Source organism: Neodiprion pinetum, chromosome 6, assembly GCF_021155775.2.
Source record: "Neodiprion pinetum isolate iyNeoPine1 chromosome 6, iyNeoPine1.2, whole genome shotgun sequence".
NCBI lineage: Eukaryota > Metazoa > Arthropoda > Insecta > Hymenoptera > Diprionidae > Neodiprion > Neodiprion pinetum.
Window position 1 is genome coordinate 26,439,121 of NC_060237.1, and position 22,062 is coordinate 26,461,182.

Here is a 22,062-nt window from a genome sequence, read left to right on the forward strand (position 1 = left end):
CGCGATCGATCTTCTTATTACCTCTCTGAAAAACCTTTCTTCCTCAATTATATTCCGTCATAGATTCAAGAGATGTGAATTTGGCTCTTATATGTTGCAAATATTATGGAATATGTATTTGTTGTAACGATACTTCGACGCTTTATAGATAGAAGAAGGGAAAAAAGAAACGGCTGGTTGAACGAAACATGGAGCATAAAATTAAAAAAAAAGCTGACAAAACTAGAATAAACCAGAACACGCGCGCTGATTTGATTAATATTAGTTAGACCTGCGGCGGCGGATAAACTGTATATATACGTAGAGTATACTTATAACTGTACATAATTCCCCACGGGGCTGCCTTAGCACTTAAACAAATTACTTTATTGCAGGAATTGTTAACAAGGAGAATAATTGTAATTAGTTTGTGTGTGTAGTGAATATTACCAAATAGTCTCATCTTCGCCACGCCGCTTTTGTCGTTTCGCATACACGGCTGGTGTATTTAATGAAAATGTCAAATTCAGGATACCCAGCTTTCGAGTTTGACGATTTCGCATGGTTTTCGATTTGACCGTCGGCGTGAAAATTGACAAAAAAAAAATTCGAGTCCGAAAACGTACGAAGTCCGTTATGAAATAAAAATGATGGCGCTTTCTGTGCCTCGAATTGAATGAAAATAAAACAATAAAACAAATTAAACGAAAACCTAACAATAATTGAACAGGAAGCTTCAGATGAGTTGTGAAAGTGAATTAATGAAATTGAATTATCACAATGACTCGCGGAACGTAATTAGAATTATTCACATTTTCCTCGAAATAATTGCAAGTAATATTTCTCCCCGGAGTTTTTGCATTTTTCAACCGTTCCAATTATAAAAACCTCCGGATATTACGACCCCACAGGATTCACCTGCGACCCAAATCTTATTTCCGAGTTGCTAATTTCGAAACATCGCGTAAATTATCTGTTGAAAAAAGAGCTCTCGCGATTCTTATTCCCCTACCCTCCTATCAGAGTGAGATTAAATTTTTTAATCTTTTCGAATATATTTTCACAGCAGGAAAACGCGTATTGTTCGATTCAATTTGTCGTCCGTTCTCGGTCGCGGAATAATTGTTAGCGCGCCCGTACAAGCATACGTACAGAATTGCCTGCAGTGGTGAAATAAAATAAAAAATCGGACAAAACAACGGCTGTGGAAAGCGCAAATTGGTCGACGGAAGAATCGCGCTGCGAGTATCAATGGAAAGCCAAACGGTATTACGACGCCAGTTTTACATTTGATTTAAACTCCTCTTGTTAGAACGATTCCGATCATTTGCGCTCGATAAGTCTCATGCGATGGAATTTTTTTTACCTTACTTTCATCGTTTTAATTCACACAGTCAAAGGCCCGATTAAACCAGCCATTTTACCGTCGAAATTGAGGTTACAGCAACTTTCGAATCAATTTCCCGCTGTCGAGTCTGACGCACTTATAAGAATAATATAGTAATGGTAATAAATAAAAATAAAAATGTGCAAAAGAATGATTCGAGCATCGAAAATGATGTGGAAATTTATCGCTCCGGATAACCGATATGAATGTCAAAAGTTTGGTGAGTTGGGATCGTTTCTTGTAGCTTACAGCTGCACATAACTGGTTCGAGCTTATTTCTGGAAAGTTTCTTCTCGATTCGCGAATGGCCTGGGAACGGGCGTCTCTCGTACGTCGTGATCTGCGGACGATTGAGCAATTTTCCCCTGATAGGAGAAGTTCGGCGGCTACCCCAAAGGTTCAACATCGCCGAGGGCTAGACCAACCATTTGAAAACCGGGAACGTGGGCGAAAGGAATACGGCAATCAGAGCCCATGATCCCGGACAGTTCGACGACGGGGATGAAATTTGGGAGAGGAGTAAAAACAGCGTTCGTCGCGGTTTCCCATGAGCGATGGGAGTTTGAATAAATTCTCCGAGGGAACCGCGGGACAAAAAATAAAACGGTTTTATTTCTTCTTCCGGGCTCGTTTCATCACTTCCGCAGAGATCGATCAACTCGGCCGCGAAGCAATTAATGATGTTCCCTTTTTTTCCCCCAAGTTGATACGAAATTGCGGCTATTCGTCACGGGGCTTATGTCTAGGTTGGAAAGAGAGAGAGGAAAAGTTTTGAAAATATGTACCCTGAACGTGGCGAACAGCGAATATTCGGACAATACCGCGGATTTGTAGAGCGAAAAAATAAAGCGCGAATATGGATTATTCGCATATGCTTTAAAAATTTCGGGGACATCGCGGTGACCCGATTCCTTGACATTTTGCCCCCGTTAGAATAACTATAATCGGCTTCTGCTGCAGCGTGCAAAAGCTGCAGGCTGGGAAACTCGTTTCCCTTGCCAATATACACGGGTTATAGAGTATCCTTTGCAAGCTTGTAGCAAGGACAAGTTCGCCAGGATTAATCGACATGCGTATTCAACGGGTAGTTGAGTCAAACGTTTTATTCAAAGATTTTGGGTAAAGTGAGAATAAAATATGCGAAATGAGTCGACTCTCCTCTTCGAATTATAGTTCGGTTAATTGACCTGCAGATTTTCTCGATATTGTACATCGGCGCAGGTCATTCGATGAAAAGTAGAAAGCTGACGATTTTCGAAAGAGTAAAAAAAAATTTTCGAATGCAATAAAATGTGAAGCGAGTCCCTCTCCGCGTATTTCCCGTCGAACACGTACGAATCTACGCAATTTGCTGCAGTCACGGCAATGACAACTTGTCTACGACGCACGTCATTCCGTAGCTCTGTTTAGATTCAGCGCTAGCAGGAACGGTAGACAAAACGGAGCTTTCCATCCCTGCCCGACTGGCAAGTCGCCAATGACGTGTTAGCACTTTTTACCCCGTATCTGCAAGAGCGACTATATATGCTGAAATTTATTCACCATCGCTGTCAAAGCTCGTACGATTCTGAGGTGTCGTTACGCAGTCGTTAAACATTTTGCCAACTAATGTAATAAATTTTTAGTTCCCGTTACCGCTTAGTCCTTGATTATTTTCATTTTTTACCACAACCGAAAAATATAGTTTTAGGTACAAAATGAAAATTAGTTTTCTAGCTGTTACCGGAAAGTCTAGTATCCGTTACTATTCTTTCTCGTTACGATCACTGAATTTTTCTAGTTACTACAACAAACGAAATTTTTCTCAGTGTGCGATTATTTCTCTTGCGATAATTTTACCTCTCCGATATCCCTCTTGCTTGTAATATCTTTTTCCCTAGAGATAAAGGAAGAAAATAATTGTCAATTTATACGATACTTCGAAGAAACTTATCGGGAGAAAATATATTTGTCCCTTCGTCAAATAGCCTCGAGGTTTTTGCGGAAAAAGAATGACATTACACTGCAATTTGAATCTGGCGAGAAATTTCCGCAAGTATATACGCGGGGCTGAATTAGAGTCCGTCGCTGAATTGAGACAAGGAAATTCCGCGAAATAGAAAATAGTCTCGAGAAATAAGGAAGAGGAAATCAAGGCCCCTTGGGCCAGCAGCGGCTTATCCGACGGTGAAATCGTGCAGCTCTCATACATAATTACGCGGACTTGATGAAGGCGGGCGTATATAAAGTACTGTTCAAACGCTTTGAAATTGGCTATGCGGACTCATTCCGAGAAATAAGATATCAGAAATACCTTATGCAAATTCAGATTAGTACAGACTAGCTGAATGGCAGTTTATTTATTTCGATTGCAAAAATTTCCCTAGATATCGAGATGAAAATCCAAGATTGCACAAATCGAATTACCAAATTGCACCTACAGGGTTTCCCCCTTCTAGCCTATAACACTATAATTTTACAAAAACTTGTCTGGACGAGTCGATATTATGTGATACAAGAACGTTGCGAAAAATCGTTCAATTATTACCGCAAATCATACTTGCACTCCATCATTATGCGCGGTGTGTTCGAAGTCATCAGTGGCAGACTAACTGCGAAAGATTCTTATGATATGGGTTCAAACCGTCGACAAACTCCAACACCTGATAAATATTTCATGAATTCAGGCAGCGCTGAGGAGACGAGGAGAAACGTTGAGCTTAAAAAGCGTCGAATTCTCGATACTCCCCGTGGAGGGGGTTGATTTAGACATGCTTCAGGGGCGAACAGGGTCACCTGGTCGAGGTAATCCTGGCCGCAGGATGTGCTTTGGTACATCAGCCGAAGCGCGATTTAGGAGAAAATTTGTACGGGGTTGCAAAAAGGAAAATTATCATATAATGATAAAGTGTAGGATGCAAATGGGGGGAGAGGGGTGGGGGGTTAATTCAGACATTAAAGATGGATCATAATTGTATATTATAATGAGGACTCGACGGGGGTGTGTATAGAAGGACAAATTCAAGCGGTGCAGTTAGCGGTCTCTTTTATACCGCCCGGGTATAATAATTAAGGCGTCTGGGGTTTTCTCGGTGGGTTAATTTAAACTTTATTAATAAAAAACCACGATAAAAATCAGCTCATCCTGGAAGCACAACTAACCGTAGATTCTAATCTAAATGTTAAACCGCCAGCACGTGCTAGCACTACGAAAATACACGTAGGTATATAATATACCTGGTATAGTTGAGGGTTGAGGGGTTGATCTGGTTGGTAAAAATGAAAATATATGTCTACATATTTATAATGGACACGAATAAGGGGGCGAAATTAATTCAAGAACGAATGAAAATCAACTTGTATTATGTATTATTCATACAAATTATGCAAGTCTTTGCAAGCTGCTGTTCGTCGCGACGTGATATGACGTTGGAAATTGCAGAAGCGCCGTGAGCGTCCAGCTTTATGAAGTACGTTGAAGTGGGACGCGGGTAAACAATCGAAACGATTAGCGGAAACTCGTTGGCTTTAAAACAGTGAAACGATAACAACGAATATGCGCTGTTTGTAAACAAGATACTATAATTACCTCGTTTGCGAGATTATCAAAATTTTCAAGTATACATGTACATTGTATCATACGGACAAGTTTCGTCGAGGGAAATCTCGTGAAAATATCCAAGATTCGTCGATCAATGCTCAGCGGCAATTTACGGGATATTTGACACCCAAATCGCAAACATGTGCGATCACTGCTCGTGAGTATTGATTCAACTTCGTTCGTCGTCATCGTCGAATTCGCTTTTACCACGTAGAGTACACCCCACCTTTCACAAAAATCCCCCTCGACTTGTTAAGACTGATAAGAATGCGGTAAGTTGTTTTTTTTTTATTTTTTCCAATTTTTGAATGTTACAATCGTTGCAGAAAAGTCACCGGGCAGAAGGGATACACTGGCCAAGTGACCTGCAAATGCGAGTGAGTATGTCCAATACTGGATTCCGCACTCCAGCGCCAGTGTATTTGCTTGATTAATTTACAAAAATGAATGCTACGAATTTACCTACTTTCATTAACCACGTGGGAAATATTTTCCTTCGTCCTTTCAGAGGCGACAAGAAAGAAGAGGAAAAAGAAAAAGAAAAGGATAACAGTGGCGGCTGCTGCGGAAAAAAGTACGAACTAAAACAGTATATAAACAACACCGCGGTTTCGGGTCCCTGGTGAATTGGGTTTCAGATAGTCTTGCATATAGCGTTTGAAAAATTTTCCCCTTCGTTGCTCTCCGTCCTTGAACAAGACCTCAATTATTGCGGAAAAGTTTCGAATTGCACGAACGCTAGACAGGCGAAGAGTGTATGGAAAAATAGGGTGAGGAATTTCGCCTCGGGAAAAAGTTGTTCGAAAACGTAGAATTTAAGGGCAGTTTTAACCGTACTCTGCACTTCAACGCTGCCGCTGTTTGGATCGCAACGTAACATCGCTAGGAGGGGGAAAAAAAAAGTACAAAATTGCGTGCCAAAACCGTTCGCACCGAATTGGGTTACTTCTTTCCTCCCCTTCGTAACACAAGTGGCAAATTTTTCCGCTAGTTTTTTTTTTCCCATCATTTTGATTTTGTCCCGCAATTACTCTCCACGACGAATCCGCGAACACACGATCGAGCCACGACTGATCCCCAATTGCATTTTCCAAATTGCTTCCTCGTGCAAATCGGTAATTGAAATAATCGTTTCCGGGTTCCCCGGGCAACTCGCGACCCGTATTACCGCCGCCTGACGACGGGACGGAGTGTAATATCAATCGAGGGATCCTTTGGGCTGGAAGGTCGCCGGGGCGATATTGTGCATACTAACATGGCGGTACTGAATGTGCAGAGTGGAGAAGAGGAAGGAGCCGAGCGGATGCTGCGGCGCGGCCTGTTGCACCTCGGGAAATAAGACCGAGGAAAAGGGCGGATGCTGTGCGGGCGGAGGGCCCGCGAAAAAGGAGGAAAAGAAGCGCAACAGCACTGCCGGGGGCGGCGGATGTTGCGCGGGGAAATAAGACATCCTTAAAGATCAGCCAAAGATCAGCCGGGCGGCGGTCATACGGGCTTCCGGTTTGTATTCCTCGATCGTCGGCTCTCGCCCGTCGCGATGATTACTCGCCGCGAGATCAAAAACAGACGTCGGGAGTGCGGATAAATCGCGGTGCTGATACCGAAAGGGCTTATACTTATCATTTTATGCCGTTTTGGCTTCAGAGAACTATATTAAAGCCAAAGGGGCACGTAATTTATTTTTTCATCGCTAATTATTCCGTAAACTTATTTTTAAGTTGAACAATTTTTAAGCAAAAAGGGTGGATATACATAAATATATGTTTTTTTTTTTTATATTTCTGTCTGTGAAATGTTTCGTAGTGGAAATTAGCTGCTGATATCCCGAATCCGATCATCTCTCTGCGTACAATGATAGTAAAAAAAAGACAAAGTAAATTTATCCGTGTTCTTGAACCAATGTTGTTTTATGTGTAAATTTTGCACAGAGCGAAGGAGGCCGCCGGTGGATGTTGCAAGTCTGGATGCTGCAAGGATGGGAAGGAGGAGAAGAAGAAGGAGGAAAAGCGAGAAGCGAGCTGCGCTAAGGACACGAAGAAGGATCCGCCCAACGGGGGCTGCTGCGGCGGCAAGAAGTGATTTTTACCTCATCCGGAAATTTTCTTCCCCCCAATATTTTCACCCTGAAGAAACAATAACACACATACTTCATATTATGTGAAATAAAAAAAAAAAAAAAATGTAACCGCCCAATCGGCGAATAAATCAACATCTCTTACATCTACGGTTAAATTATTATTTTCTGTCCAAAAAAATTGGGTATTCTTTTCTAATTTTTTACTCCCCCCCTCCCATTTCTCATCGAAATCACGGTTATATTCCAGCTGTCATCTGTTGATGCCACTGTTCGAACTGCTTTTGGAAAACTTTCGACAACTTCAGAGTACTGGCAGGAGTGTCAAATTTTATTATTCTCCCGATGAGAGCTTGACGTTTGAAAGTTATACTTTTCGGCGAACTATTTTTCAAAATTCCGGTCAAGCAGGACCGCAAAATTTATCTCAGATCATGTGCGAACATTGCAGGTAAGTTCGATCAGCGTCCGCATTTGAAATCTGTCCGATACATGTATATTCGCTTGCATAGCAGTAAGCGAATGTATTTTTTTCAACTTTACGTATACCGTATATAATTGAACGGAATCTTCCTACCGCAAAAATTTTCATTCGTGCGATAATGACGACTTAGAAATAACTTGGAAATCAAATGTTGCGACGCGGCATTAATTAGTCACTCGAATTCAGGTCAGTCGGCGACAACCGAAAAAAAATCGAGAATGACGATCGTGCGGTTAAAGTTCTTTGCGAAGCTGCGGCGTGAGTTCTTTGTAACAGTGTAGAAGCGACTAATTACAGTGAAGCAAACAGGATGCAAATGGTTTAAATATGTGTGAAATTTTTCAGACGCCGCAGGGCTGAGAACGGAACTAAGTAAGTCGACATCGTCCTTAAATATCATTCATCAGCGTTTGAAATTCGACAATCAATGCGATGTTTGAAATTGTGAAATGGCACCGATTCGTCTTACACACTCGTGTCCAGACTCGGAGGATCCGGATGCTGCAACGACTGGCGACAGAATTGTTGCGGTGGCGGATGCTGCAGCGACGCGGCCAACTCGGGTGGGACTGGATATTCCGATCCAGATCTAGGTTACAAAAATGAGAGCAACGGTTGCGGCAACGGGATCACGGCGATGAATCACGAAACCGGAAGAGCCGACCTGCGAATCAACGGACAAAGTAACTCTTATTTCGCTACTTCGTCGGGAAGACGAAAAAATGACTGGATTAAGATTTAAAAAGTTAAACTGGACGTGACTGACTCGGGGTTCATTTTGCACGGTTATATTCTTCCACAAACAGTGGCCGATTTCGTTCACTCTCGAAAGTTAATTAAAGATTCACATCTTTTTTACTATTATTTAGCAGCAGGACCTCGAATCATAGACGAAGAGACGGCGCTCCGCGAGACAATGAAGTACAAGTATTGCAGCGGTGGGGAATGTCGTTCGAATAATTCTGCGCGAAACGGCGAGGCGAAGGGGGAGGACTCAGAGTGCGATTGAGCCGTTCTAAGCCGCGATATATTCTGCAGGAAAGAAATCCCTAAAGTTGAAATGGAACAAGAAATTAAAGAAAACAAAATACGGCAACGACTTGAATAATGAAGCGACAAAATATTCGTATCTTCGAAAACGGAAGTGCAGAAAAGAATCGTTTCACGCGTTATGCAAGCTTTTCGGCTTTTATTCCTGAATATCAGAGGCAACTTTATGGCCTCAAGCTTACGTTCGTATTTTCTTAGACGAACTTCCCTTCCCTCGATCTGAAGGAAACGCATTCGTATATGTTTCCTGAAACTCTGGAATACGATACGAAGGTTTGATGGAATAAAGTCACGACAAGTATCCGAGAACACGAAATACGTTGTTGGATAAATTTGGTAAATACTTATTCCATAAAATTGGTCTCAATTTTCTATGCATGCAGTTATACGATTCGGCACAAGATCAACGTGAATATGTATATTATCAGAATGCATACATGTGTACGTGATATTTATACATATGCAGATGGGTTGAACCTCGAGAGGTCGGCGGTTGTGATAAATGCAGTGCCGAGTGGTCCAAGGGAGCAAAACGAGAGCGATATTTCTCCGGGGCGTAAGAGTGGGAGAAAAATGTGTTCGCCTTTATTCTTGCTCGCGTATATACGGGTGGTCTCGATTCTCCCGCGGCTTTATAACTCGGACAAAAATATAAGCGAAGCTTCGCTGCACCGTCACGGCTTTACTATGCACGGTGCATCCCTTTATTAAACACAGATATTATTGCGAATAGCGGTTGGATTCTGAGGGACGGCCACCGGGTTTCGTACATAATATCACACAATACCGGGAAAATGAAAGATGCGAGGATCCTCGAGATAGCCGATCGTATCTATGAATAGACTCGTTACGCGTTTACTTACTTTTTTCACTCTTATCATTTTTCCCCGAGGTCCTTTGTGCTCCTCTGACGCTATCAGGAATAGGTAATGTCACGGGACGTTTCGCGGTCCGAACTTTCATCATTCACATTCACAGCAGCAGCAGCTGATATTGGTATTTGCGTTTTACTGCAGAACCTGTGTGCAGATTTGACCTCTCCTAGACAGACGTCTGCTCTACGATTATCCAAATCTACGTTCCAAATCTGTATTTGATATCCCATTAGCGAGGGAACGAAGCCAAAGATATTATTCTGCGTATACATATACGCTTAATCTGCTAATGTCAAATTAATTCCCGGCCCCGAATCCAGGGATAATTGCTCTTCTGCACCGGTTGAATCGAACTTATCGTACATACAGGTATGTGCACTTTATTTTTGCCAAGTTTTAATAATCGCGAAATCGATCAACGCCCAAATTTCAACCAATCGCCGTTACACGTTAGTCTAGGTATCCGTACACCGTCTAAAGCTCGCCTGATACAAGCTTCGCGCGTAAAGTTATACGTATTTCTTTCCAGTAAAATATCTTACAAGTGATGCAAATTTTTCCTCCGTACGGCGTACAAGTTTACTTTTTATATATTCTTAATTAACGCGCGAGAGGAACTTGAGCGACGACTCGTTAGTTAGAGTATCATGTTACCTTTTCGTTTCTTATTTCTGATGCTTTTATTCCCAATTTCTCCAACTTAGTTTTTCTCCAAAGTTTCGCTCTTGAAACGAAGCAAGCCCAGACTCGGCGCGAAACAGCCCCAAGACGCAATTTTTCTCGAGTTTTCAAATACGTCTCGACCTTGCGTACCGCTTGTACACACAGACATGCATCAGAATAATACCATCAGAAGTCTGAGAGCGAGCACTTCCGACCGATACGTCTTTGAATAATTGAACAAAATTCCCTGGGAGTTTGTTGTCGGGAGAGAATAGCCATGTGCAACCTACTCACCGAGTGGATATCGCAGTGCAGCCTCTTGAATATCGCACCGGTTTGCACTGAAAACATCACAGCACTCTCCGTTAATTACAACTGCCGAGTCGTACCGAACGACGGTTTAACCAGAATTTGTGGAAAATATACAAACAGCCCTTGCTTCGCGAATATACTGGCATTTTCTGACAATCCTGTTTCGGACGAAGATACACGAGAGTCAAAAGTTCGCAGACGCACTTTCAAACCGATTCCAAAGTCCCCGTGAAGCACCGTACCAGTCAAACTTCTATACGGATATGAGATGATTACAGAGCTTAACTTGTGTCTACCAGAGCGTGTTTGTTTTGAAACTGGTTGGCGCCTTGTAACGTGGTAAATTTTTCCATAACTCGAAAACAAATGGGCTACAATTTTGCGGAGTGCTTGAAAAGCGAGTCGTCAAATGTCACGCGATTATTTTGCCATTTTCAAATATTGCTACATTGCGATGTAAAAAATTGATTGTTAGTCAGAACAATAGTGAGTTCTACACGACGAAGGTGAGGAAGGGACGAACTGGTTGAACATTGAAATCACCTTCATTGAACGAAAGAGCGAAAGCTGCTGAATTCTATTTTCAAATTTTCCCCACGCGAAGAACTATGCCTACACTTCAAGAAACAAATCACTATTGTTTTCCTTGATTTGCTTTATGCAACAAGTAATTCGACTGATTCAATCAAGATAGGTGCACTGTAATTATCTATCGAATCTATCAGGGTCGAAACATTAATGGGGTGGTCTGATTCAATCTAAAATTTTCTTTACTTACAGCAAGTAAATATCGCGAAAGCGTTCTACTCGAATTATCGATGATCTTTCAATGGATCTTGAAAACAGATATTTACTCAATTCGAACAAAATAAACTAGATTCGACGATTGCTGTAAACAACTGACTGTTTCCTCCAGGCCTTAAGCTCACCACTGCGCGTTGTAAGCTTGTTAATGCGAAAAAAAAAAATAAGAAAACGAATGAAAAAATTAAAAAAAAAAGAAAAATACCGAGAGAAGCCGCGCGTGCATCGTCTCGTAGCGAAAGCAGACGCATCATCCGCGGAGTTAGTCGGGCGAAGTGCGTGCGGCGAGGTTGAAAAAGCTCGGCTATCGCGAGGCATGCGCAGGGGTGCGAAGCTTTTGCCCACGCGGCGGCCAGTCGGTCGCAGCCCGCCAAACTCCTTCCACCTGCGAACTCCGGGACGCCCCCGAAACCGTCAAAGTTCCGATGCTCACGTCACCGGAGGCTTCGACGACCCCCCGTTGCATGTTCGTCGTTATTCTCGTTCACGTCGACCGATAAATATCGCAACCCCCGAACCGCCCCCCGGGATCAGAGAGGCGCGGAACGCCGCGTGACAAAAGCTTTGATCCGATATGTGACGTTGCACTGCGCTAAGAATCCTTTTCGCAATTCATTCGCCGAAGGTTCACAGTCTTCTTTACAACGTTTCTTAAACCCTCTTTTCACCACTCGGTTTTTCCTTCGTTTTTTATCCATCGAAAGATCGTTTAAAAATCATTGCTGAAACGATTTAATATTCGTCATTCGATTGCCGGCGATTAATATTCATTTATATCTGTTAATTAATTGATTTGCGTTAATCGTACGTGTTTAGTGCAATTTGTCAATTATAGAGAGAAAAGAAAACACAGTGAAATAACTGATTCAATTTATACCGAAATAAAACAGTGGATAAATGAATGAGTGAACTTTGAGACGCGTCGCATTGTGAAGGGAGTGAAATCCGATCGAAAAAAAGCTCGGTGGTGATGCGGTTTATTTGGTGTATAACTGCGGGTGTCGAGGATTAGCGAGGCGATTGAACGAGGCCCTAGAGTTGCGAATATATCCTTTATAATTCAACGATTATTCCTGAAGAATTTCTGTGCCGGGTTTAATGGCCCTCGGCAAACCGTAGTTATGAAAGGAGTGACATTGAGTGGGGTTTTTGTATTTTTCACTTGTAATAAACGTAACTGCGGATGACAATTACTGGCTACGGAATAAAGGGTTTCAATTTAAGGAGCAGCATCTCTCTGCGTCTCTTTGTGTTGCCGGTAGGTTATATTTACACGGTGTTGGTGTGACGTACCTGGCCTAAGAAATTCAATTTATCGTTAATTACGGGGATGAGGCGGAGTGTTTATAACGATAATAATATGTTTTCCCGTAGGAGTTTCGGCGTTTGGTCCCGATTCAGCCAAACCGTACAAATCACGGACAGTTTTGAAAGTGGAATGTAGGGCGATGCGGGATAAAAATTTTTATCTTTCGACAGGGGACGATGGAATTTTAAAATAAAAAGTAATACCTTAAATATTCGTAAAACATTTGAGAAAAAACAATAAAATGGAAAACACCGACAATTTATGTGGAGTGAAATTAACCGCGTAGTTTAAGGACGAATAAATAAATAATAAATATGATAGGTAAATAAGAATATGATAAACAATGATAAATGTAAACGATTTCGTTTGAATTAAAATTTATTTTTTACTGATTAAGATTGGGGGAATATACGCTGATAAATAATTAATCCTAATACATATATATGTATATATAATATATTCATGTATATAAATATATCGTACGTATAAAAATTGAACAAATCGTGTGATTTATAAGGTAATTCGTTGTAGTGTTGTGAAACGTGTATAATGGACGATACGATAACGTGTAATTTAATAATACTCGTAGATAAATAAATCCAGTGACTGGTAATGGACCTGAATTTAATCTGATTAATTAACAAAAACTGAGCTGATCTGTGGAAATATTTACCCGGCAGCGAATCGCGTATGGGTGTATAAATCAAAATGCTCATATCATCGGCAGTGTAAAAATCAGCCTTCGCATTGGCCAAAAATCATCTTTAGCCGGAGGAGAAAAATCACAGCCAGAGACAATTGTGTTTGCAGGTATTCATATTTCAATTTCACACCCAACCTAATATAATTATTTTTTCGTAAGAATTTCTCCCAACGAAGTTTCCTTTGATTAATTGAAACCACGCCGATATTTCCCCACCGTCATATTTTATACTCTCCGGAATTTCACGTCAACTATAGAATCGAGATCCTGCACTGGCAATTCGACGTAATCGTAAAACTTGATTGCTTCCAACAGCGTTGTTTCAACTTTTGCACTACCATCCGGATAGTTTTTTTATTTATAAAAAAGAATGAAAAATACGGATCGGACGATCAAATATGATTCACTGCAGCTTGACTCCAGCCAGTGAAATGTATGCGTGTATCCTTTTTATGCAAGTAAAAAATTTGTATTGACGCAGTTAACTTTTTCATCGGATAATCGAAAGAACATTCGGCTGCATTCATTGCATCGATAAAAATTTCATCAATTTATAGTGAAGTATTACATGTATATATACACCATTTTATTGCACGATTTATATTCATTTCCCGAGGGTTGATCAATCCCTGTGAGCGGACCAAAAGGCAATGAATAGGGTTGTTTTACCGTAGAAATCTTTTGCTAACGGTAAGAGAGCTTTCGTAGTGCGAACAGTGTTGAGAAACTGTGTGAAATTTGCGGGGGCGTAGATTTCTTTTTCAGCGAAGGGGATTCTTGGGATGCATAATGCGATATCAGTTGGGTATATTTATGAGGAGAAGGGGGAGAGGCGATACAAACAACGGGTGATTTCGTTATCGAAATGAAAATAAACGTCGCGAAGTATTCGCGGAAACGACGTAAATTTACCCTCTCATGCAGCGCGCATCTCGAATATATTGATTCGCAGGGTGTTTGTTTCTCCGCGATGCAGCTCGCTTCCTTCTTATTCTTATTATTATTCTTATTCTTTATCCTTTTCTTCTTCTTCTTCTTCTTCTTTTTACATTTGTATTTTCATCTCTGTTTTCCCCCCTTTGTCGTAAATCGCAACTCGTCAACAGCGAGCGAAGAGTTTTCCCTCGAGAACGCCTCAAAACCGCCGCTGCCTGATAATTTTCACCCAGCTGAGAGGCATTCAGAAATATGCAAAGACTATTCATTGGCCAAGGAATTCTCGACTTAAACATTTAATCAAGAATGTACAACATCCTCACTTTCATTATTTTATTGTTATACTAGAGAATCACTGACAAGTTTCGCTTCGACAATTGTCTCGACGCTTTATTATAGTTTTAAGCTTATATATATAGTTTCGGTGATCGACTACCCGTGTATTCGGTTCAGAGGCAGTTACAACTTCGGGAGGAAATATCTCATTTGAATAATTTCACTTCCCAGTTGTACCTAGAATATTTGATCTAGTTCAGCTCCCCAGATATTTCATTTCCATATTTCCGGTTTCGCAGGGGTGTAAACTGAATTCTTATATGGTATACACGTCCAAGAATGCACCGTATTCCGTATTTCATTCTCGGAAGTAAACTCGTTGGTAAAATAAAAATCTCCAAGAATCGGGAATAATTTTTTCAAAATATTTCAAAGGAGACAAAAATATGTTTTGCAAAATTTTTGGCTGTACGTTGAGATGATTTACAACGAATATCGTTTTTCCCACACTTTCGCCCTCCGATTTACTCTGCTTGATTTTTTACTGCTGTACAGATATTGGTCGCAGATTTCGCATCTAATGGAATCGAGAAGGGAGAAATCCCCCAGTCGGGATGATTCGAAATTTTTACCGGACATAATTAGAGGGACAGGCGGAGAAAATTCGTGGATTTGGTGTGGCGAGCACTTTTCTTCGTTTATTTCATCCCTCTCGCACCGAAAGGGGTTTCAGCCTTAATTCCGCGTCGGCACTATGCGATCCGTCGACTTTGAATAATTGAATTCACGCGGTGGAAGTTGTCTTCAGCGTCTTCCGTAATTCAACAAAACCTCCTCCCTTACAGACCGTCACTATTCCGGGTAAGAATCGCGAGCCCCAACGGTGGGCTTGTTAAATTTTCATTTGGTTATATTCATGCAGTAAGGGAAATTGTAACGAGAGCGAAAGCAATCCGCGCCAATTATCCGCGAATTGTATGCGAGCAACTCGCGGCTTTGCCTCGATGGGGAAAAACGAGATAAAAAATGAAAATTTCAATCAACCAAAAAACACTCGAGATATATTCTCTCCGTGAACACCTTTTCGCCTGTGCTGAAAGCGGATTTTCCTTTCATTTTCCTTGCCTTTTAGACGTTTACGTATCTCTGAAATTGAATAAGAAGTACGAGATTCTCCACTTGTCAATCAAAATTATTCTCCGGATTGCGTCATTCGAAACAAACAGTAATAATGATCGAATGGAAAATTCACTTTCATGCAAAAGCTGATCACGTAATTATCTGCCACAGATATCAATTCTAAATATAAATTTCGGAGAAAATTACGAAATTTGTGTCAAGGAATTTTCTCCGTGCGAAAAATTGGCCCTACGATTTTTCAGTTTGTCTATGGATCGGAAAATTCACCGTAACCATTCTGACGTAGGTTCTCGATTCTCTGCAGGGATTTGCGAAGGTCAGAGGTTAGCCTAGCTGATCGGTTATCTCAGAAGCTTGAATGAGAATAGATTACCATCGATCATTTATTTTCCACCCTTTTTTGCGCCTTCGGCATATGACTTCAATGCATTTTCTACAACATAGAGGTTTGCTGGATCAATACGCGGGACAACGAACCTGCGATTTTTGCAGATATCTTTCAAGATGGTCACCGCTGATAAGCGATTTATTTTTTTACAACGTAAAGAAAGAAGATCGCGAAAGAAAGGGAGAATCTCGTGAAAAAAACTTTTGCCTCTTCAATTTCAACCTTGACTTTAACATCCAGTTATTCGGATGAATTGAAAATATGTTTATTTTCTCGTCTGGTTCACAGCCGTGAAAAAAAAATTGATCTCACGACAAAAAGAAAAACTAACAGTATTGAAGCTGGTCAAATGCGACGTACAGGGATAAAAGAAAAACGCCGTATCACGGTGAACTGAAAGTTTTTTGTAAATAAAGCGAAATTTAACCTTATTTACATATCTGAATAAATTGTATAACCCTCAATTAATTATTCATTTGCATATCTGTACATATAATATAACTATACGATTTTCTCAGAGAAAATACACATTATACAGGTATAGGTACAATGCATGAATTGCAGATAAGGGTAGAACGTGACCTCAAAAGCTCAACTTCTCGCATGAAATTTATTATAGTTACAAAAATTGCAGCGTATTATAAATAAATACGCCGTGAACCGTTGCTGATTCATTACCGCCTGAAAGAAATGAGGCTTCACCAGACAGCTCACTGAGCTTTTCTTTTCTGTTTCATTTTTACTTTCCATCGCAACGATTTATGGAGCAGTTTGAGGAGAGAATTTTTACAGTCGACTGCGTTGCAATTTTGTTAGGAAAGAGCCTTGAAAAAAAATTTTCTTCCATCCGAAGTAGCGAAGTGATTGGCATCGATTTTTCGAACGGCGTAAATTCTGCGCTTTGAATTTTCTCGCGTTTTACCGGAAATGAGCGCGCGAGCGCACGCAAACACGTCGCGGGTTGTTTAATATAACCATTTCCGAGAGCCCGGTTTATAACCCCCGCAGGCAGGAGCCGTAATTCACGTAGGGTGTCTTATTGAAATGCAGCTTCTAAAATATACATCTTCATAAATATAGTTAACAGCGGATAAGCGGGAATATTTTCTTCAAAGCTTCTGCAGAATTTAAAAGGAAATCTGAATTTTCTCATTACGTTATAGAAAGAGGAAAAACTCGTCTTCAAAGATTCTCAAAGAAACTATAATGAAATGCAAATTTTAATCGTTTATCTACGCCACAGAATATAAGATAACATTCATTCTTGGTTAAAACTGAAAATTATTTATATTTATATCTACGGTTTTCCCTTACTTTACGTGAAGATTTTTTTTCTTCACACATTCACAGGTGTCATTTCAATTTCCGTACGTTAAAACTTTGTCCTATCGATCTTTTTTACCTTCAATAATACGAGGAAAAAAATCTTAGAAGAAACGATGATTCGTAACGCTTTTTTTTTTTGAGAGAGAAGGTGTCTCATTTACGAATGATTGTTATATACCAGGGCAAGTCGGTGTACCTACCTATATACAAATATAACGGCGTTGCCAAAAGCATTCGTAATAATGATAAGAAAGTGCGTTGCTTGTTCGTCGCCACACTTCCTTCCTTCCTTCCTTCCTTCCTTCCTTCCTTCCTTCCTTTCCTGCTTCCCCCAGTATTTATCTTCATCAGTCCGTTTTCACGGCGTGCCTCCGGCGCACACGGTTTCTGACGGGTTCTTGTTTGCCGCTTTGATAATTAATTGTCGAAAAAGCTATTGTTGTTACAGGTGTGACCTCGTTATACGATATCTCGGCAATGTTTATCGCCCAAATACGCGCGTACGCGTGCAGAACGTTCCGGATAACCCAGTAAATTATCGACCCGCTCGTAACCCTGTTACATTGTTAATATTCACCCTGCATTTATGATGAATTTCAAATAAAATCAGTGCAACAAATTTCCTCACACACAAATGAATGAAATCATTTTAATCCCCGTCGTAGCACTTCCTCACCTGCAGATCAAACAAAGTGAACCGTCAAATAATAAGCTGGGATAATCCGAAGTGTAGAAGGCTCGCAGAAGTTGTTAATTAGGGAATGTAGTTCGGAGTGGCTTTATCTTTAGTTTCCTTTTTTTACACTGTTTTTCATCAGTGTTAATCTCGAGTTGTTTGATGAGCTGCACTCGCCGGACTAGCTGCTAATTAACGGCAATACGTAATTGGAAAACTAGGTTTGAGGGTTGAAAAGTTTTTCTTTCACACCAGAAGTTTCGCGCAAATGACGTCAGCTTAGCCGTGAACGTATCGTCGATGTCGCGACGTCATCCATTTTGTGGATTTAACGTTAAATTGGCTTTATTCGTCAACTCTGTTTCAGGTCTTACAACTTTGATCGTCGTCGCACCGAATTAAACGAATGCCAGAACTCGGTCGAGGGAAAAAACAGATCGAAAAAATTAAATTGTCGATATAATTGCGAATCTGTTAAAATTCTATCTTAATTATCGTGAAATTACTCCAGAGTTTCAACAGTATCGAACGGGGCGGATCGCATCAACTCTGGTATCGACGTTATAAAGCGTGAGAAAAAAGCTGGTGGCTTCTCGCAATAAATCCGATCCCAGATAAATTCTTTATTAACTTTTGTATATAGATACTCGCGGCTTATGATTCCAGGCAATAAAGAGGAGATTTCGAATCCCGAGGCAATATAGAGAAGATAATTACTCGAGAGCTGTGGAAGAAAACAGACGAAAAAATTTAGTCGATTATTGTATGTTTATTTTTCCCCCGTAAAATCGGCGCCGAATTTTCATCACGACTGCGGATGCAAATGAATCCGATCGTTGAACGTTAATTAAATTCGCTGTATTTTCTAAATGCACGATCAATCGGGTCTTTACTCGAAGCGGGGAATAATCCTCCGTCCCAAAGTTTGTCCGGAGCTTGACGTCGAGCACAGGGACTCGCTCCCCGTATACCTGCGGGTATAAATTAGCCGTTGGTAATTAGCGGAAGGTTATTAGATTTTCGCGCTTTCGTGCGACGTTTGGCTCCGCCCGTGTTTCCCGGATCCCGGATCCCGTAGTTTTCCGATTCCGGTAGGTGGTGTTCGAGTGCCGGAACTACGACGTCGACGGCATTTGCGAGGCGGACAAATTGCCGGCTCAAGTCCTCGCCGACGTTGAGAGAAATCCGCGTAGTCTAGCCGCGAAGCCTTACCTTTCAAATATCGAGCCGCGGATATTCTCCTTGCAAAATTTAATAACCGCGAAACTGCGGCGTGCGTCTGCTTGCCATTATTGTACTGGAAATTAAATATGTTGTATTATAAATTCAAGTTCTTCAAAAGTAATTAAAGCCTCATGAGAACAACGAGTAATCAATTCGTCTTCGCCTGCAGTTGCGAGGTATTCTTATCGGCGTGCACTTCTCTCCGGAGGATTAGATTTTAATTGACTGAATTGGCAACTCGCCTGAAATTGCAACTCGTACAGCTGAGTGTAGTCGCGAATCTTTACCGAGAAAACTTTACAACCGAATATAAATCAACCGATCGTTACAGAATTATCGATGCAATTATAGTTCAAGAACTTATCCTGCCAGCTGCATTGATTTTACGGTAGTCGATACACCGAAGCAACTGATTTCTCAATGTGTAAGTTCTCTGCTCCGGACGTATTGCCTCGTAGCACCGATCATCAAAACCTGCCGTTTGCCAAATGGGTCGAAAGTTCGCCTGCAGACATTAATCGTGATTTTCATACTCCCAATCAAACGTCTCGAAGTTACTCCGTACAATAAGGGTTGAAAAATGGCAGAAATACTTGTCGACGTCGTAAGATCTGTTGAATAACGCGTACCTATAATCGGTCATAGACGTGCCCATACATTATAAATACAGCCAAATTGGACGGGACGTAGTTTTAGATTAGTTTGAAAACTATTCAGGAGATTAATGCCAGCAGTTGTAGCAGCAGGGTGTTCAAGAGGAGAGACCCAAGCTGTCTGCAATAACGTCGTTGCGAATCTTTCACCTCATCTTAAGCGCCGTCGAATCAACGTCGACGTTTTCCGTTACAAGCTCTTGAGAGATTTGCTTATCACACACGGTTCGTCGCCACGTTTCGCTAACGATAAGTGACACGGAGTCCATTACGGGCTGTTTTATTCATCGCGTAGACCAGAGTCGCGTGTCCCGCGTGATGGGATGCGGGAGTAAGAGGGGCCATAAAAATGAAGGAACCCTTCGGCGTATCCGGTCGAGCAATTTCCGGCCGGTCGGTAGTCCTGCTAAATCTCGGCCCTGCAGTATCGGGTTTGCATTAGGGCTTCCACTGCCGATTTCGAGTCAAGGATTGCCCCTTGATCACGGACATTCGGCGGGTGCTTTGTATGAGATCCCTCTTCTCAACCCTCGAGATGGATTCCAGTTTGCCCCGAAAACGACACGGCGATACACACGCGTTTCGTCGAGGGCATCGAGGACGTCGGGATGCGCGTCTCGCTAATGCAGGGCTGAACGAAGGCTCTTTTAGCCCTCCGTAAGTGTGGTATACACGCCTTTTATCCAAGGCATCCTCCGCAGGAGTTGAAACGCCGCAACGCAGCGTCCGAAAATCGATTAATGCAGTTTACGGGATCGCAGACGAATCAAGGGCTCGATCGTCTTTTTCCTCATTTTGTTTTTTACAAAAAAATTCTCTCCTTGTCTGCTCGACGATATCCTCGATATTGGCGCGGGTAGTTTTGTCGAATTTTACGTACAACTCGTGGAACGGGAAGCCGTGTTGTTCGGGAGTTACTCAGGTGCATGAAACTCCCGTTAATTTCATTTGATCAAAGAAACAAACAAACGGTTCGCGGAGTTTGTTCACTCCGGGCTTGATGTGGTTTTCGTTTGTTGTTCGTATATTCGACACTGTTTCAAGCGGCCGGACGGCGGTCAGAATTGAAGACTTAATAGAAGTATGCGAGGGTATTTCTGTGGAAAAATTTACTTTCGCCCATTCTCATTTGTACGTATCTACTAATTGTAAAAGGGAAAATTTTCTTGCGGGAAGACTTTGGAAAGTGAGCAAGAGCTGCATTGTCGAATAAGGGGATGAAAAATCTCGTTCGGTCGGAACGTTTCGAGTAAATAACCTGCTCCGACTTACGCTTTCGTCCTTGCATTTTTCACCGAGCAGCCTTTCGTTTCACTGTAAAAGGTTCGGAGGCTGTATTCATTTACTTCAACTAGGAAAAGTAATACATCAGGAACTTTCACGCTGATGAAGAGTTTCCACGCTCCTCATATTATTCTTATAATTTTTATGCCGTGCACAGGAATTGAAATTTTTTCTTTTTCTACACTTAAACTTTTCCAATAATACGTTAATAATAATAACAATTATGAACGTCCGTTTATTCATTCGCTTCGCGAACTGTGGGCAAAGAAATTCATGAGAAATTCTTACAAATAAATTCCGAAAAATAGACATATAAGTTATACGATTAATATCTTGACCTCTGGGACAGACAACGCATATCCGATGCATATGCGAGGGAGAAATTTAGCGTCGGTTCGCATATCGACCTTCTCTACTTTTCATCCTACGTTCAGCGCTTTTTCCCTCTTGGATTTCTTATCGCACGTCCTATTTATACGCGCAGGATTCTACATGCATATACTTATGTATATATGTGTACATAATATACTCGGTTGACTTAAAAACTCATATTTTCTCAATTGCACGTACAAATATACACGCCGCGTCACTTCCAGACTTGGAAAATATTTTTCCATCCCATTCTTCCGGTTTGCGGTAGAATGTTTCTTAGAATAGTTTTTACGAGTATTCGTTCTGACTGTTGACTGTTTCGTGCGATAGAATAAACGATAAGAGCTTTGTTTGATTCTCTGAGTCATCTTTTTCGTTCTCCTTTAGCTTCCCAGCTGAACTTACAAAAGACTCGCTTTGCAACTTTCATCGTTATTGTCGAGTAATTCCTGTTGCGATTAAAAAAAAAAAAAAAAAAGAAAAAGCGCTGCCTTGACGAGGCTCGCGCGTGCTTTTAACGAATAGATTTTATTTTTTGTCTTCATCTTTTATTCAAAGGGTTGTATA

At 41.2% G+C, this 22,062-nt stretch overlaps 1 protein-coding gene across 4 annotated transcripts in view; it reads left to right on the forward strand.

Moving 5' to 3' along the window:
• Positions 1-11,582: 11,582 nt before the first annotated feature.
• The window catches only part of LOC124221718 (dopamine receptor 2), a 100,588-nt gene continuing 90,108 nt past the window's right edge, over positions 11,583-22,062 (forward strand). For 3 of the 4 annotated variants that reach the window (XM_046631967.2, XM_046631966.2, XM_046631968.2), the window contains exon 1: positions 11,583-13,327. The gene's annotated coding sequence lies outside the window, so the exon portion shown is untranslated. The remainder of the gene's footprint in view (positions 13,328-22,062) is intronic. The other variant, XM_069137064.1, reaches the window with a different exon arrangement.